Below are 12764 nucleotides of genomic sequence, written 5' to 3' on the forward strand. Positions count from 1 at the left end.
CTCAACTGAAAAATGGGGAAACGATGCTGGCACCCCCATCCACAGCAGCAGCAGGGGGGAAGGTTGCCTTGTCAGTCACCAGGTGCTGGGTAGGTGAGATCTGTGCATGGGAACCGTTGTCCTGGGCCACTTACTTTTGAGCTTCATGTTCCTTCCCTGCCTTTCCACCCCTGCCAGCTTCAGCCAATCACGACAGTATTCCTTTCCACAAAAAGATACCTGTGCAAGCAGGCAGTGCCTGATTTGGAGCATCTCGGGGTGGATTACAGGGTAACATCGGCTGCTATGGGAGTTACTAGGTTTCAGACATTAGTTTGAGATTTTGGGGCTTTGGAAAATTTGTCTTGGAAGGGCAGTTCATTTGCATTGATTTTGGATGGGCTGTCTAAGTAGGGATTTGCTCAGGGCCAAAGGGATACACAGCCAGAGGCCTGATTTATTCTATTCCCCCAAATTCCCCAAGGAAGCTCTTTTGCTTGTTCTTTCCAGGGGAAAATATTGTAATGTGTTTCTCTGAACTTTAAGCCACTCCCTCTGTTTCAAGTTGTAAAACTGGCTGGAAAACGCAGCATTTGAGACAGTGGTTTATGATTGCTGTTGCATAAGAAGTGGTGATTAACTCCACATTGTGAAAGGAAGGGAACATATGGGATCCCATTAGGCGCCTTGACCTTAGAAAGAGGTTTAAGGTAGTGGATTTGGACATGGAAGATATATAAGTTAGGAAAATCAAAGTAAACTAGTATGGAGAAATTAGATGTAACCCACCTCCCGACTCGTGAAAATTGGTGCCCAAGTATGGTTTGGCATGTGGGGGGGGGTTTGTTTCCAGAGGCAATCGGGGTTGTGACCTAACCACGGTCATGCAGGTTAGTAAGTGCCAAGTGTTCAAGGCCAGACTTGAACTCAGGTCCTTCTGACTCCAGGGCTGGCGCTCTAACCACTGCACACCTAGCTAGCTTTGGTGTGTTAGTTTTTATAGGAATTAGGCACCATTTATCTCTTGGTTTGGAATCAGATTCCTAGAATGTCTGAATAAGAATGAACCTTAGAGATCATCCACTCTATTCATTTTCCAGATGGAGAAACTGAGGCAGAGGTCAGTAGCCTTTTTAAAGTGTTTATGTGTCCAAGGCCAGGAATAGAGCTTGTGCACCCTGCAACAACAGCCACATTTCCTCTTCCACCTCTCCTTGTTCTCCTATGTCACCTGTGGAAGTCCTTCCTTCCCTTCTCCATTCACTCCGAGGTCATTTCTTCTGTGCAGCCCCCACTCCCAGCACCTTGGCTAGAAATGGGCTTCCTCATTAGATGTTTCCTGCGTCTATGAGGTACCATATCCCACTTCCTCCTTCACTCTGTGACTGCATCACACCTCCCTTGTACCAAGAGCCAAGACCACGGCTTGTTCCAGCTCCTTATCCACTTGGCTCAGCATACTCCCTGGTATACAGAAGGTGCTTCATTAATGTTCACTGAGTGAATGGATCCATGAAGGGGAGGTGATGAGCCATGATCCCATCCTTTGCTTCTTTGGGCCCAGTATCATTTCTGGGGAGAAAAGGGTGCTCTAGACCTGACTGAGGGGATAGAGGGAGCTGACTCCTAGCTTACTGCTGCTGATGGCAAGTGGGTTACTGTGTGTGTGTGTGTGTGTGTGTGTGTGCGCGTGCGCACATGCTCACGCTCACTGACCCATTCCAGGGGTGACGGTGCTTCTTGACATTGGACTTGAACAGTGGTTTCCTTTCTTGGAGCCTGGAAGAGGATAAGGAAGAGTTAAAACTCAGAACACCCACCAGCTCCTCATTGCTAACAGGTGACTCAGACTCCTCCTGCAGGTTCCCCTGGTCATCCCCTGGTGCTGGCAACAAAGAGCGTGCCAGGTTCATTCTCACTTCCACAGCCACCCCCTCCCCCAGTAAGAATCTACAGGATCCTAAAATCATAGACTTTGTACTTGTTGGGGGCGGGAGGGAAGGATTGCCGAAGCCAGTGAGTTCAGCTGTTCCATTTTACAGGTGGAGAAACTGAGCTGAGAGTGGTTGAGTAACTTGGCCAGAGTCACAAGCTAGTGGGACAGGATTTGAACTTGGGTCTTCATGATTCCGGGCCCAGCCCTCTGCTGCCTGTGCTCTGGGATGTCGTGGAGCCTGAGAAGCGAACGCTCCTAAACTCCAGGGAAGTCCCCACATTATCTGGGAATCTTTTATGTCTTCGGGCCCCTTGTCACTTTCAAATTCATCCAGGATCCCGTTTGGAGTGGATGAATGAATGAAAAAGCACTTATGAAATGCCTACTACATACAAGGCGCTGTGCTGAGCACTGAGGGTGGAAACGACAATCTGGCTTAAAGCATAAAGCATCTTTTAAACATCACTTCCATTAATAAAACCAGTATGAGGTTCTGAACCATTTGATAAGTTGAAGGACTTTGACATTTAGGACTTTTTTTTTAAAAAAAACATAATTTTTTGACAAAATTAGCAAGTGTTTTCTTTTCTTCCTACACCCTTGACCCCCCAAAAAGAATTGAAAAGCCCAGTAGGAGAGCCCAGTTAGGCGGTAGCTGTGGCCCCCACGAAGGGAGGGCCAGGCTCAGTCATTCCTAGTTCACCTTCCTCTGACTCCGATCAGTACTGGGCTGGGAAGCAGATCACATGCGGCCCATGGTCTGGGGTCTGCCGCTGTTTTGGGGCTCAGTGCCGTCCAGTTTATCAATTTAATTAGAGCAGAATTACTGGTTGCACTGCTGAACTAGAGAGAGAAAACTCCGCTCTCAAGGCCAATTGTGACCCTTCACCCAATACAAAATGGAAGTCATCTCAGGCTCAGGGAGAGGTCATTGCAATAAACCAGTGAGGGTGCTTTGCACCTAGTAGGACTACAGTCAGGATGCATTGGTTTGGCAAGTGAATGAATGAAAGATCAAAAGCAGGGTCTCTGATGTGGTTAAATTTCACTGCCATGTTTCTTTGTAGCTTCATAAACTGTTCTTACAAATAGGGAGTCTCTTGCTGGCCTAGGGTTCGAGAGGTGACAGTTATTTCACCCGTAGGCACTTTCAGGACCCCCAGTTTAGAAGCCCTGATCCTCCTTCATCTCTTCCCCCTCCCTCCCTTCTCGCATTGAATCCACCTCAAGGGATAACGCTGCATGTGAGAAATAGGAGTGGACTTTTAGATCTCCTTCAGCTGCTTTTCTCCAGTCACTCCCAGAGAACGTGGCAGACAGCGGGGCCTCCATGTGTACAAGTTTCTTATGGAACTTCACCAATTAATTACAGAGGTGCCAAACGACAGCTGGGAGAGCCACTAGTGTGAGTGAGCTGCTTTGTGTTCTAAATGCAAACCAGCCCCAGACTTTGAGCAGAGAGCTCAGGACTGGGACAAGGAAGCTCAACATCTGTCTTGGTCAGTCTGCAGGGACACCTAGGCCCTTACTCATCCTCCTGGCAAATCTTCCCGGCAAATCCTCCTGGCACCTTTGCAAGAAACTGTTTCTGTCTCTTCCCAGGTCCATCAGCAACACCCGGAGGGGCTATCATCTTTTAGGTTGACATCAGGTTAACCAACTGGCATTATAGTCCTGCTGTACAGAAGACACTTTACTAAACCCAGGGTAGCAGTGGAGGGGATAAATTCAGAATTCTCTTTCTGGTCCCATTCTTAAGAAATTTATGATCTGTTTATGACAAATTGAAAAATGGCCAATAGCATTATAAATTGAAATACTAATTTGGGACAATAGAACTGTAGAATATATACTTTGGTAGGGAGGAGCATAGACATTAAAGAATCATCATCTAGTTCAGCTCCCTTTCCTCCATGGTTTTGCAAATGAGGAAACTGAGGCTCAAGGTCACACAGCTCATCAGAGGCCTCCTGCCTCCCAGGCTAGTGTTCTTTGACTTGCTTGAGCCAGTGGTTCCAGAAGCCACGGCTGAGGCTTTCACACACACGTGTTCATTGACTTTTCATGGTTCTTTGAAGAGGAGGATTATGAGAGAGCTGCAGAGATACTGGGCATGTACCATTAGAAAAAAAAGTGTCTGAATTTTTATTTAGTCATAGTAGAATCGTACGCTTAAAACTGACAAAGTTTGGGCAGCTCTTCATTCTCTTAAGGCCTCATGGTGAAGAGGAAAGAGTGCTGGCTTTGGAGTCAGGGGGTCTAGGGTTGGAGTCTTGTTCTGCTACTTACTAACCTCCCCCCATTGTTGTTGCTCCCTAGTTTTTGGAATTGTTCAGTTTGCACCTTGTAGATATACCTACCTATATATGTCTGATCACTGTCTCCTTTAATCCTCCTTGCCTCTTATTACATCCCTCTCCCTCTTTCTCCTGGCCCTATGCCCTCCTAACTTCTACATTGGGGAGGATGGATTTCTATAATCAGCTGAGTATGGATGTAAATTTGTATTTGGGGGTGAATGGGAGTGTATAAATAAAATGAGAGTGAGATTCAAGTGTTACTCACTCCCCTTTCCCATTCTCCCCATTATGAAACACTTTCTTGTACATCACTTTTATGTGAGGTAATTTTCCCCATTCTCCTTATTCCTTCCCCTTTCTCCCAGTGCGTGCCTTTCTCATCCTGTTTTACTTTTGAAATCATCCCAACATAATGGATTCAAACCCATGCCCTCTAAGTAGATGCTTTAAATGACCCTAATGATAATAATTCTTGAGAGTTACATGTATCATCTTTCCATTTAGGATAATGAACACTTTAACCTATTAAGTTCTTCATAATTTCTCACTCATGTTTACCTTATTATGCCTCTCTTGAGTTTTGTGTTTGAATGTCAGATTTTCTGTTCGAGTCTGGTCTTTTCATCAGGGATAAAGAAGGCCTCTATTTAATTAAATTCCCATTTTCCCTCCTGAAGAATAATATTCAGTTTTTCTGAGTGCATTATTCTTGGTTATAATCCTCTTTCCTTTGCCTTTCTGAATGTCATATCCCAAATTTCCACTCCTACAATATGGTAGCTGCTGATTCTTATGTGATCTGTACTGTGGTTCTTTGGTATTTGAATAAATTCTTTCCAACTGTTTTCGATATTTTCTCTTTGACCTGGAACTCTGGAATTTGGCTAGAATATTCTTGGAATTTTTCATTTTGGAATCTCTTTTAGGAGATGATTTCAATTTCTATTTTGCTCTCTGCTTTTAAGGATGTACAAGCGATTTTCCTTTGTAATTTCTTGAAATATGATGTCTAGGCTCTTTTTTTTTTTGGTCATGGTTTTCAGATAGTCCAATAAATTTTAAACTATTTCTCTTCAATCTATTGTCCAGGCCAATTATTTTTCCAATGAAATATTTCATATTTTTCTTTTTATTTTCCTCATTTTTTGACTTTGATTGTTTCTTGATGTCTCATGGATTCATTAGCTTCTGCTTGACCAATTGTAATTGTTAAGGAATGATTTTATTTAGTGAAATTTTACTTCTCTTTTTAACATTTGACTAATTCTATTTTTTTAAAAAAAGTAATTTTTTTGTAACTCAGCCAAACTGTTCATTCTTTTTTTCATAATTTTCTTGCATTGCTCATTTCTTTCCCCAATTTTCCTGCTACTACTCTTGTTTGATTTTTAAAATAATTTGCTCTTTTTTATTATTTCTTTCTTTGGCTCTTCTGGGAATCCTTATTGTGTTTGTGTCTGAATCTTTTTGGAACTCAACTTGTGGATGTAGAAGATGTAGAAGACATTATTGTCTTCTTCTGAGTCTGTCCTGGATCTTCCCTGTCACCATAGGAGCTTTTTATTGTCAGGTTCTTTTTTTGTTGTTTGCTCATTTTTCCAGTCTGTTTTTTAACTTTGTAATTTATTTCAGAGTTGGGCTTTGCTCATCTGGAGTGGGGGGACTCTCTCAAACTTTAGACATTTTCAACTTGCTATTTCCCCAGTTCTGGGGGTCTGTAAGTTTTTGTTTCTTCCAAGATGATATGATATGGGAAGAAGTATAATCACTGTTTATTTGGTCCTTTTTCAGGAAGGATCTGCTCCTAGCACTAGCACTCCTCTCTGCCCTAGAATTGCAGCCAGAAGCTAAGGCATCTGCTCCTTTGCAAGCACAAGCTCTCTTTTCCAACCTGTAAATGCAGTGGGAAAATAAGCAGTGGAGTGGATAAATGGCACCTGGTCCTACACCCATTGCCTACATGGGGGTATCCTGCAATCTCTTTCTGACCAACTGTCCAGACCCTTTACCTTCTCTGGGCAATATGAGAGCTCCTAGTTCTGCTGCTGCTGCCACCATTGCAGCCTCTGAGGCCAAGAAATGGGTTACCCTGGTGCTGCCCTATAAGGCTAAGCCCCATCCCAATGTCACAGATGTCTCCCTCTGACTGCCTAAATAATCTTGGGCTGGAAAAATGTCTCACCCCAACCTTTTGTTGGCTCGGCTGCTCCAGAGTTTGATGTGATTTAAAATTGTTTGGAGGAAAATACTGGGGGAGTTTGACAGGAATGTTTTCTTGATTCTGCCATCTTGGGCTTAGCCCCTCACCCCCTTTACCTGTATCCATGTTATGTTTCTCCAGCACCCAGAAAAACGTTCTCTCTTCCTGTGCAGTTGCTGTTTTCTCTTCCTCACCAAAGTCATAAGGTATTTTGTACCTACTAAGCACCTAGTAAGTAAGTTTTGTACCTAGTAAGTACCTAGTAAGTTTTGTACCTTGATGAATGGAAGCCAAATTGAAGATACTGAGTGAAGACAGCTAGTGATTTCATCTCTAAGCTTGTCTTTTCCTACTTAACATCTTAGTATTTGCTGAACATTTACTCTGTAGGAGAGCCTGTCCTAGGTGCTTTGGAGGAAATGAAGATAAGGAAGATGTTCTCTCTGCCTTCAGGGAATTTGTGGCCCAGATAAGGAACTAAAAAGTAATATTACTTAAATCAAATAACACCACTGGCAGGCTATGAGTCATATGAAAGTGTGTGTGAACTCCAAAGACGTTAAAGAATCTAAATGAAGATGAGCCTACCATTAGTGAGGTGGTCAGCTGAGATTGCTGCATGGTGTCCTTTGGAATGGTGATCCTGGCAGAATCAGGATGGCCAGTGAGCCCCAGACTGGGAGCCAGAATACCAGCTTTCCTGTCCAAGCCTGGTCACTCAGGGGCTTTGTGATCTGGGCCAGAATGGGGAAGCGACTTTCCCAACATCACCTTCACAGTAAAGGCCGGAGTCGGCCTTCTTGGATCCAGGCTCCAAATTTGGTACCCTTTCCAATTCTAATTAAATTCATTCCCATATCAGTTCTAGTCAACTTCAGATAGTCCATCTGTGCCCTGGCTCTAGATTGTGTAAAGCGGGAATGCCACATCCCGTTATTCAGACACTTCCCTGGAGTCCGATTGGGGGAGCGGGAAGTCTGCCAAAACCCCGGTAGCATGACCTCTGGGGTTCTTCCAGCTCCGAGATTCTGGAATTCTGGGATTGGATGGCATATTTTAATCAATGCCCCTCAGTCCACAGGCTGAAATGATCTAACAGGGGAATGTTAACACATAACATAACACATGCATGTGTTTGTCAGAACCAATCAGTATTATGAAACTCCAGGTGACAACTCCCTAACTCCCTTTTCTGGGAAATCGAGTGTCCGTTAGGATTGTGTCCCAGACATGGGCAAAGGTTTATTTGAGCTTTCTGAAGGTTGTCCAGTGCCAAATGTGCTGTCAGGCATGAATCTCATTAAAGTCATGAGCCGAAAATGAAGCAAATCAGACCCCCCATTCCACTAAGTTTACACCACCAAAGTTTACTCTCCTTCCTGTATGGAAAGCTGAATGTAAGAGATGAGCTTTGGTCCATGTTTAGAGTTAAACCAGGGGCTTGATGTGGTCTAGGAGGGAGTCTGTTACTGTGATACTTGGTAAAAACCAGTCCTGAAACAAACTACCTCTATTTATTGTGTCCAAGAGAAGCTGGGAGCAGGCAGGGTGGAATAACAGAAAGATTGAACTTCTCTGTTAATCCACAAACACTCAGTGCTAGACCCCAGGAATACAAAGCAGTAGGAATATCCAGGAAAACTAAAATATAGTCTCTGCCCTTCAGAGCTTTCATTTAATGGAAGACACAACGTTTTAAAAAACATGTGGACATAAGATCGATGCAGAGTATGTGGAAGGCAGCTTTGGAGGAACAGAGACACCTTAAAAAAGATTACGATAAAGTAACTAAAGCCACTTTGTATTGTGTTTATAGTACAAAGGCAGGAGATTATAAGTTGGAGAGGGGAACCAATATTAGAGATAGATGAAGGAAAATGAAACCTGATCTTCACAATTTTAAATATGAATGAATGTAACAATCCAATCAAATGAAAAAGAATGGCAAATTGGATAAGAAAACAAAAGTCTACAATCTGTTGTTTTCAAGAAAGACCTTGAAAAAACAAAGACTCTACACAAATTAAAACTGAGAAAATGAAGGGAAATTTTACTGTGCATTAAATCACTCAAAAAAAAAGGATGAATTGTCATCATGCTGACAAAGCCCCCCCCCCCCAAAAAAAAAGGTGGGAAGGAGATTAAAAAAGGAAACTGTTATACTAAAAGGGACCACTGACAACAAACCAATTCCTATTATAAACTTATGTGCACTAAATGCCTTAGCATCCAAATTCATAAAAGCAACATCTGAACAGTTGAACACAGTAGAGACAGGAGACACCAGTACTCTCAGTTTTCAATTTTGACAGCACGTTGTTATTGTTTGGGACCATGACATCAGGGAGGTGATACCATGACGTGCAAGTGAATTGGACTTGTGGGAGGAAGATCTGTGCAAAGTCCCCTGCCTCACTTTCCCTCTAGAGCCATCTGGGTCCAGTGGCAAGGTATAGATCAAGATGACTGGAGATGGCTCTGGATGGAATGGAAATCCCTGGCCTTTTTAAGTTAAGGTCTACAATAGGTCTCAGTTTGATTAAGGCTGTACTCAGCAGCAGGTATGCTAAATTGGAATAATACAGAAAAGATGAGCACGGTTCCTGTGCAAGGATGGCAATGCAAATTTGAGGAAAAATATGGAAATGAATAAATTGCTGGGGAAACCAGAGTTAAAAAAAAAAAAATATATATATATATATATATATTGTCTTCTAAATGGGAGAGTAAAAGAATATACATAAATCTCAGCACCACATGGAACTTTTACCAAAATTGACCATGGACTCAGTCACAGGGATATTGCAAACATATGAAAAAAAAAGGCATAAATAGTCACTATCACTTACAGATAATAATGCAATTAATTCAGAGACCACAAACAAAAGATATAGATCTAATTTGAGATTTAGCAGTGAAAACCTAGATAATGAGTGGATGAAAGAATAAATCATTGAAACCATAACTATGTAAAAGAAAATTATGTTGGTGAAAAAATATCAACATTTCCGGGATGCAGCCAAAGTAGTCCTTAGGGGGAGAATCAAAAACATACATTACTAAAATAGAAAAAAAAAAAAAAGGATTAATGAACTGAATTTTAATCTAGTTCCATGGACAGGAGTTTTCCTGGAGCCATGCGTTTGATACTTTGGGTATGGAGGATGGATTCAAATAAGGCACCACTGGAGGTAGGGAAACCAATGAAAAGACTCCTGGACTAGTCCAATGAAAACTAACGAGGCCCTGAACAAGTCCTTTTACCTCTAAGAAACTATTTTCTTATCTAAAAATGGGAATAATTCTTTTTTTTAATTCATTCTGATAGTAGTTGCTATGTTAACTTTGAAACCTTAAAAATGCTCCATGAAAATGAATTGTTTTTATAATTTCTGCACAAAGCCCTTTGACATCAGTTTTCTGAACTTTATCTTCAATCAGCTCCAGCCACATTCATTTCAGAGAAGTCCGAGCTGGGTGCAGTGATGGTGTTTGATGATGGGGATTAGCCCAAGTGAAACAGCACTTGAATGAGGCAGAAATCTTGCCTCAGTTTTTGCCAGAGCCTTTTAACTGGTCTCCCTGCCTCAAGTCTCTTCCCACTCCAGTCCAGCCTCTTCACAGCAGAGCTGACAAAAGCACAGGAGTGATTGTACCTTTCCAGGGCTTAACAGACTGGTGGCAGCTGATCTCTCCAGGTTTATTTCATACTTTTCCCCTTTCTGCACTCCAGAGTCCAGCTAAACTGACTAAGTTGTTGTTCCTCATATACATGTAATCGCTTAAAACTGCCCTCAGGCTTTGGGGTCGCCCATTCTGTACCACTTCCATCTTTGCCCATGTCTGCATTGCATTCCTTACTCATGTCACCCTCACTCACATGGGTTCATTTCTGTCCTTCCCAGCTGCCAGTGTCCCTCCCCTACCTGATTTGCTTTACATTTGTTTTGTCTATGCTTATGTATATATACATAATTGTGTGTGTGCACATACGTACATATATGTATACATGATTGACTGTAAGCTCCCTGAAGGTAGGAACAGTCATATTTGTCCTTGTGTCCTCAGTGCTTAGTACTGTGCTTGCTAGTAGTTACCTAATAAATGCTTGCTGATTGATGGATAAAAATGGCCCGACTTCTCCATTTAAAGTTTGCAGAGCACTTTATATACATTCTCTTTTGACCCTGAACCTAAGAGCCTTAGTAATAGTATTGTCTCACAAACCGCCAAACTGCTTCTTATTGAGGAAAGAAATAATTATGGAGAAGGGACCTCCATCCTTCCTCACCATGAGCAACAAGAGATAACTAACTTCTAATAATGGCAGATAAGCACAGGAGCCCCAGAAGGGGCAGCAACCCCCACCTCCTAACTTTCATCCCTACCCCAAACACTGATCTTGCTCCAGGACACCAGGCCAGGAGTCAAGGCTCTTGGGGAAGTGGGCAGCCTGATTGAGGCAGCAAGAAACCCTGAGGGAGAGATGGAGGCAGGAAGGGGAAGCCCCACAAGGGGACCCCATCTCCCCTCGAAGCCCAAAGACCACTCAAGACCCTGAATTCAAGAGCCTGGGAAGGAATCCCTGTGGAGACAGCTGGCAGCTGCTCCCTTGGAAAGTCCTTGCCACCAGAGTCCTTGGCATCCCGAGATGGCTCGAAACAGCAGCAACTGTGGAAATGGCCCAAAGAAGAGCCCTTCCCTCGGTGGGGCCCCCTAGAACGTACACTCCTCGAATTCAGGCTCTTTTTTTGTACTTGGAGCTTTTCTCTTTCAGTCATGAGTCCTCTCCCCAACCCCAGAGGAAGAGAGGCCTTTTTCCCAGAGTCACTAGGGCCACCGCCAGTGCCCCCTCTGTACCAGCTTAGTGCCCTCCTGGGCAAGGCCCTCAACGCGGGGAACTTCAGTCTCAGCGTGTGCACCATGGAGCTAAGTGTTAACTCGCATTCCCTGCCTCATAGGACTGTTCCAAGAAAAGGGCTCTGCAAACTCAAAATGAATATAACTATAAATCGGTCTAAGTTGTTCTCTCTTGCCACATTAAAGTCTTTTCACTGGGGCCACGGGCCCCGCTAAGTATAACCATCCCAGGTGCCCAGTAGCAGCACCCCGGGCACCTTTTGCCTTTTGAAGATATGGTGATTACAGCAGCTACTTGGAGGGTCATTTTTCTCCCCGGAGCAGACACATCGTTTCATACTTTTACATCCCAGATGGATACCACCTGTGTTACACCTTCTCCCTCTTGCTGTTCAAGCAGATCCAGAATCTGACTGTGGCTGACACACGTTCTCGATGGAAAATGGACCACGCAGGCTGGCTTAGATTGTAGTGTATTGTCTTCCTTAGCCGAAGCATTTACGAGGTCCCATTGAGAATTAAATCATGCTCTTTATTAACTTACCCTTTTAAATCAAGCATAGTGTTAAGGACCGATATTGTTTTGTCCAAGACTGACAGAGATGGCCGGTGGGGGAGTATTAGGAAGAGGAAATTTAAAGAGATTTTAGAGATGACCCAGTTTACCCCCTTCATTTTTTTGATGATGATGGCTAACATATGGCATCATAAGGTTTGCAAAATGCTTTATTTATAGTATCTCATTTGATCCTGACAACAACCCCTATAAGAGAAACTCTATTGTTATCATCTCCATTTTACAAATGGGAAAACTGAGGCTACAAGAGGTTAAGTGGCTTCCCCAAAGTTACACAGCTGGTAAAGTTCAGAAGCAGAATTTGAACTCGGGTCTTCCTGATTCCAGTTTTAGTACCCGAGTGCCATTTCAGTCTTCTCAGTCATACAACTCAAGAGAGTAGGAAGGAAATAGGCATGTATTTTTTTTAATTTAAAATGAAAAAAAATTAATATTGTCTCCCAGTTACATTTAAAACCATTTTTCCCTTTTTTTTTTTTTTTAATGGAGATGAGTTTTTATTAGGTGCCTATAGTCCTAGTCACTGTGCTAAACACACTGCAACTATTATCCCAGTTGGTCATCACAATATACCCTGGGAGGTAAATGCTGTTATTATCCTCAGTTAGCATTTGAAGAAACTGAGGGAGACAGAGATTAAGTGACTTTCCCAGATTTACACGGCTAGTTTATCAGAGGCTGGCTTGAAGTTGAAATCTCAGATCCAGTGGATGTTTACAGAAGTTTACTGTGCCATCTCACTGCCTCTGTACTAAGAGATTTTGAAAAGAATTCTGGATTTAGAATGATCAGATCCAGGCTGAAGTCCTTGCACTGACCCTTATGGGCTGTGTGATTATGAACACTCCTGGACCTCAGTTTCTCTCCTATAATACTTCCACAATGTCTCCCTGCCTCTCTGAGATACTGTCG

General features: G+C 42.9%; 1 protein-coding gene and 1 non-coding gene across 2 annotated transcripts in view; both read left to right on the forward strand.

Annotated features, from left to right (window-relative positions):
* EXT2 (exostosin glycosyltransferase 2) overlaps positions 1–12764 on the forward strand; it is a 172154-nt gene that overhangs the window by 140821 nt on the left and 18569 nt on the right. The gene's annotated exons all lie outside the window — the stretch shown is intronic.
* LOC111721449 lies at positions 8961–9064 on the forward strand. Its single transcript, XR_002770639.1, has one exon. It is a non-coding gene; the product is annotated as a U6 spliceosomal RNA (small nuclear RNA).

This window comes from Sarcophilus harrisii, chromosome 6 (genome assembly GCF_902635505.1).
Source record: "Sarcophilus harrisii chromosome 6, mSarHar1.11, whole genome shotgun sequence".
Classification (NCBI taxonomy): domain Eukaryota; kingdom Metazoa; phylum Chordata; class Mammalia; order Dasyuromorphia; family Dasyuridae; genus Sarcophilus; species Sarcophilus harrisii.